Source organism: Rattus rattus, chromosome 1 (assembly GCF_011064425.1).
Source record: "Rattus rattus isolate New Zealand chromosome 1, Rrattus_CSIRO_v1, whole genome shotgun sequence".
Lineage (NCBI taxonomy): Eukaryota > Metazoa > Chordata > Mammalia > Rodentia > Muridae > Rattus > Rattus rattus.
Window position 1 is genome coordinate 194,742,607 of NC_046154.1, and position 6,431 is coordinate 194,749,037.

A 6,431-nucleotide genomic window follows, 5' to 3' on the forward strand; every position below is an offset into this window, starting at 1 on the left:
GTCAGCAGTTTAATTGCAATGTGCTTAACCAAGCTGGTACAGTTTACATTTTCATAATTTGGAAAGTGGGATTTAACCAGAAACCTTTCAATCAAATCTATTATAGCAGATTAATAGCTCTTCCCTCTTAAAAAAAAAAAAAGAAAAGAAAAAAAGTATAACGTTTAAGAACACCAAACTCAGTTATTAGCAAACTCAGTTATTATCAGCAAACACTCTCTTAAGGCACAGGGGAAGCAGCAGGTGCCGAACCTAGAGAAACATTTCTCATAGTGGATCCTGAGTAGTCGGCGTTAGGGTTTACATTTTGAAATACAGATAAACTGTTCAAACTTGGGGTTGGAGGGATGCCGAATTAGCTTAGCTTTTAGACGGTTTAAAACTTTAGTCTACTCTCTAATGGTAGCATGAAAAATAAGTGTTGCAGATATCTACATACTGTAAATATAGAGCTGTGTGTGCGTGCGTGTTCGTGTGTGTGTGTCTGTGCGTCTGTGTGTCTGTGTGTCTGTGTGGTTTGAATAGAAATGGCCCCCAGTGACTCATATACCTGGATGCTTAGTAATCCGGGAACAGAGCTGTTTGGAAGGATTACAAGTATTAGGAGGTGTGGCCTTGGTGAAGGAAGTGTGTCACGGGGTGGGCTCTGAGGTTTTCAAAAGCTCATGCCAGGCTGGCCCTCTACCTGCTCCTCTCCCTTCCCCTCCCATGTAGAAAGATGTACCTGCTCCAGCAACATCCATGCTGCCATGCTCCTCTCCATGACGATAATGGACTGAGCCTCTGAAATAGTGAGCCAGCCCCAATTAAACGCTTCCTTTTATAAGAATGGCCTTGGTCATGGTATCTATACCCAGCAATGGAACAGTGACTAAGACAGTTTTCAACACACCTAAATTACTCTCGTGTATTTTACTACTTACTGTTGACCTTGAGAAACTGGATCACTGAATGAAATTTCATATGATCCTCATTCTAGTAATATACTGTGAAACATGAAGAGCTCTCTCAGCAAAGACCTTGCCTTGTGGACTTAAACTCTGGAGACACTAAGGCAGGCAACAGAAAAGGGAAAAAAATGCAAGTAGAGTTCTGGAACATTGAATGTGCTAATCACCAGCAAAATGACAAGGCAGAGGATGGAGATAAGAGCATGGCAGGTTTAATACTAAAGACAGTGAAAGGAGAGTCTGCTGTGATGTGATGATTAACTAGAAACCCAAAGGAGAAAAGAATGCGAGTCACTGAGTATCTGTATCTTGATGGAACTCCAGGAAGCAAGCATAGCCCCATGCGCTTGCCCCTTAGCACAAGGGCATTATTCTGGATTTGACCTGGAGAGAAGAAACTAGAAGCTAGAACCATCACGTAGTCCAGCATCTAGAGTTGCTTTTCATCAGTAACTTTTCTTTTTTCTCAGTGCTGGGGATAAACTCACGGCCTTGTGCGTGCTCTGTAAGTATTCTGTCACTGAGCTACAGCCAAAGACCCTTAGCACTACTATAAAAAGAGACACTCCTCATCCGGTGCGGAGTGGTTGATTTTAAAAGATACCCAGACTATTTGGACATAGAACATCTAAAAATCCATGTTAAGACAAAGTAAACATAGATTTCAGAATTCGTTTTCCATTTTTAATAGACTTAATTCTAAAGGAGCAGATAACCAGTAGCAAGACCATGCTACCGTAACGTTGTGCCTCTTTGGTCATGGGCTGCCGGACCTGAGTTTGCACACCCATCTGTTTATCAGGCATTTTGCCCATTGTTTGGATCCATGCCAATTCCAAAAGGTCATATTCAAATCAAAATGGTAACATATTCTTTAAGTATAAACAATATTTATTATAACTTCTTGGAATTATGCTTGTAGAAAGACCTTTCTCAACTCAGAATAACTTCTGTTGAGTGTGTGTAGAAAGCAAAATGTGATTTTTTTTTTAAAGATTTACTTATTTATTATATATAAGTACACTGTAGCTGTCTTCAGATACACCAGAAGAGGGCATCGAATTTCTTTACAGATGGTTGTGAGCCACCATGTGGTTGCTGGGAATTGAACTCAGGACCTCTGGAAGAGCAGTCGGGTGTTCTTAACTACTGAGCCATCTCTCCAGCCCGCAAAATGTGATTTTAAGAGCCTATATTATACCTGGATTAGTTGGTTGATAGTATAACTTTAAATGTTAAAATGTGTTTTGCTTGCCTACTCTAGCTGTTTGGGTAGGCTTAGGAGGTGTGGCCGTGCTAGAGGAAGTATATCACTGGGGATGAGCTCTGAGCTCGCCACTTCCAGTTTGCTCTCTGCTTTGTATTTGTGTTTCAAGATGTGAGCTCTTACTGGGTATGGCAGTGTGAGCCTTTAATCCCAGCACTCAGGAGGCAGAGACAGGTGAATCTTTGTCAGTTCCAGGCCATCTAGAACTATACAGTAAGACTATCTCAAAACACACACACACACACACACACACACACACACACACACATGAAAAAGCTATGCGCTCTCAGCATCCCATTCCAGGTAACATGCCTGTCTGATGCCTTCATCCTACTACCAAGATCTCTGACCTCCAGAACTGTCAGCCCAAATAAACTGTCTTCGGTCATGATGTCTTATCAAAGAAACAGGGAAGTGGTTGTAAAAGTCACAATATTTCCTCTTTCTCCAAGCCCTTTGTAAAAACTTATATGACATAAACATTAATATTTCCTCTTACCAAATATAGTTTAAAGAACCTGACCTAGTGTCAAACCCTATGTTTAAGTTCAGACAATCTAAATTCAAGAACCTATACTTTTTTTCTCATCTTAAGACATTTTCACTCTGAAGCTCAAGCTAGCTTCCAAATCATGATCCTCCTGCCTCAGCCTCCCCGGGCCTGGAATTACAGGTGTGAGTCACCATTCCCCATAGTGAGCATATACTTTCAAGCACCAGGTTATGAACAATAAGGGTTCATTCTGCCCACAAACTTCCAATGTGATTCCTTAGTGATAGCCCACCAATGCCAGCCCTATCTGTAAAATGCAGCTCTTCCCTTTGTCCCTATGTGTCCTCTCCTCACAGCCATAGTAGCATTGGTAATGGTAATGGCTGCTGAACGTAGCAAGCACTACCTGTGCCAACTCCCTCAGTGTAGGCAACAGCCCCACTGGAGCAGGTTTGAGTGCCAGTATATAGTAATACTAAAAAGTGGTCATCATGGTTTGAATATGCTGTCTAGGGAGTGGCACTATTTGAAAGTGTGGCCCTGTTGGAGTAGGTGTGTCATTGTGGGCATGGGCTTAGGCTCTCACTCTAGCTGCCTGGAAGTCAGTCTTCCACTAGCAGCCTTCAGATGAAGATGTAGAACTCTCAATTCCTCCTGCACATGCCTGCCTGGATGCTGCCATGCTCCTGCCTTGATGATAATGGACTGAACAGCTGACCCTATAAGCTAGCCCCAATTAAATATTGTCCTTTATAAGAGTTGCCTTGCTTACGGTGTCTGTTCACAGCAGTAAACCCTAAGTAAGATAGTGATGGACCCTGAGTTAATCAGATATGTGTGGCTTGAAAATTTTCTGAGTCTGGCTGATTTTACCTAACATAATGAATGGCCTTTATCCATGTACCTGCAAAGGTCATGATTTTATTTCCCTTTACATCTGGAAAAAAATTTGATTTTTTTTCTTTACTCATTTATTGATGAACATCTGAATAGATAATAAATTCATTGTGTTTAATATGTTGGTTAGGGTTATTCCTGAGTATTTTTAATAAATATTTTGAGGATTATGAGTGGAACCGTTTTCCTCTTTTGCTCTCAGCAAGTTCATTATTAGAATATATAGAGTCCTTTAGGTTCTATGATGACTATTCTGGTGGTCAACCTGACTACATCTGAAGTGAATTAAAACACAAACAACTGGGCAACTATGAAGGACTTTTTTCTTAATGAAGTCATTTGACGTGGGAAGAGCCAGTTCTAATCTGGTCCTTTGAGGTGGGAAGATCCTCCTGTAATTAGGACCACACCTTTTGCTGGCAGCTTGTGTAAAGGACACGGAAGAAAGAAGCTTGTTCTGCCTGCTTGCTCTGGCTAGCAAGTCCACTCCTTCACTGACGTTACAGCCTAATTCTTCAGTGGATACTGAAGACCAGATGAGACATGCAGCCTGTGGACTGAACCACTCCAGATTCCTGGACCTTCTGTTGGTGGGCAGCGTTGTTGGGCCAGCCAGACCACAGCCTATATGCCAGCCTAATAAATCCAACAAATAGATATAGATTATAGATATATAGATGCATGAGCTCTAGACATAACTAATCCATTGAGTTTAGCAGCTTCACTTATTTTCGAAGGGAAAATAAATTTTGTTAAATGTGATTTTTCCCTTTTCACTCTGCTGGCAAAATTTATGGCATTTTCTTAAGTATGTCATTAATACTTTATTCTTACCCATGCCCCTCTACTTCCCTCCCTTTCTGCCCCTCCTTTTTTTTTTTTTTTTTTTTGAATTCTTTCAGTGACTTTATTTTTCGCCTGGTCCTGTGGTAGATGCACACTTCGCCATCCTGTCCCACACTTCCTGTCCTAGCCCATGCTCCCCATCGTAGCCCACACTTCCTGTCCTAGCCCATGATTCCCGGGGAAGCTCCACCTCTCATACAGCACTTTCCTGCTTAACAACACTAGAAGAGAAATTCATTCGTTATGTTCAAGTATTAAAAACAAGAACAGGGGGTTGGGGATTTGGCTCAGTGGTAGAGCGCTTGCTAGGCAAGCGCAAGGCCCTGGGTTCGGTCCCCAGCTCCGAAAAAAAAGAAGAAAAAAACAAAAAAACCAAGAACAGTCAATTCTAGTGGATACTTTTGCATCTGCTAATTGTCACAGTAAAAACACATTTAAATGAAATCTTTTCAGCCTTTCAGTAGTTCAACAAGAACATGATCCTTGAACCTGACTTCTGTTGCAAGTCCACACGTTAGCCGCTGTAATGCTAAGTCCGCAGACAAAGGACTAAGACCCCTCTTGTTCGGATTCAGTTCCGTCTCTACTCTGCGTGTTCCTGCTCTTGTCCTGGAATCAGCCACCGGATACTCTCAGTGCGGATGGTAGCATACATAATGAAACTAATTAAAAAGAACAAGGAAAACACAAGCAGCCAATCCACAGTCTTTATCAACGTGCTGGGGAGAGGGCCCATTTGGTCAGCCTGCATTACCACCACATTTTTCTTGGCTTCTATACCTGTCTGATTGAAAATGAAGATTTTCAGTGTTTTCAAGGTTCGATCTGTATGGTTAAACCTCGCCATTGGTTTGGCTCCTTGAAATAACAAAATGTTAGGGACAGCTACAGTGCCAAATCTGGTAGAAAGGCTGCTGTGCTGAGATGCATCCAGGGCCAAAAAGCCGAGTGTTGGAAATGCGCGAGGCAGGGAGTTAAAATGAGGAGCCAGGCTGGCAGAGAGTCGACACCATGGGGTATAGAAGAGGACCAGCGTACAGTCACTACCATTTGGGTTTAGGAAATCCATGAGGTCCTGGGACATATTTAAAATCTTCAGAGTTAAGTTTTCTAGCCCGGTCACATTCCTCTCCTTGGGGGACTTGAGGCTGTCGGTGCTGTTGGCATCCTCAGTGGCTACAGGCTCGGCCTCTGCCACTCCAGGCTCAGCATAGTACTCCTCTTCCCGATCCTGGAGCTGCTTGCACCCTGAAGGCCGAAGAGGTTCTCTCGGCCACCACAGCGCGGGTCTTCGTCTCCCTGCGCACTGCAGGTGCCATCATGGGCCTCCGTGCTCCGTTGGTCCTCAGCTGCCCCGGGAAGTCCTCAGCTGCCCGGGAATCACCGACAGCCGACAGCACCACCATGGGATCTCCGCAGGGACCCAGAGAGGCCTCAGAGGGTTCCGCCACTCTTGCCTGGCCCCGATGGCCCTGTGCAGCCTCCTCTTCATTCGGGTACACAGATCCAACCTGGAGAGCTGGGACCGGCCGCTCCTCCTGCCACGAGTGACCACTGTCCTGTGCAACCTCCAGGCCGCGGCCGGAAGGCCCAGCACCCACAGCAGTATTTGCCACCAGCATAGGAGTTGCATGGCGCGCGACAGGGAGCCGCGGCGACAGCCATCATGGTGGAAGACAACCGGCGCACCTCTGCTCCCTCCCCCTTTTAAAAACAGCATAGATTCATACTATAAATTCTGTCCTTTAGAGAACCTTGACTAATATATAGTAGTTCATATACTAGTCGTTACTTCTGGTATTCAAGAAACCTTCATATGTCAATGTGGATATCCATAGCAGCTCCATTAGTTTATCTCTCACCAGCAGTGTGTAAGAGATTCTCCTTCCCCACATTCATTTGCCCTCCTTTTTTTAAAGATGGTGTCTCACTGTGTAGCCCTGGCCTGGTACTTACTATGAGGACCAGACTGGTCTTG

At 44.0% G+C, this 6,431-nt stretch overlaps 1 pseudogene; it reads right to left on the reverse strand.

Annotated features, from left to right (window-relative positions):
- Positions 1-5,001: 5,001 nt before the first annotated feature.
- LOC116909188 lies at positions 5,002-6,086 on the reverse strand (annotated as a pseudogene).
- Between the last annotated feature and the right edge of the window lie 345 nt (positions 6,087-6,431).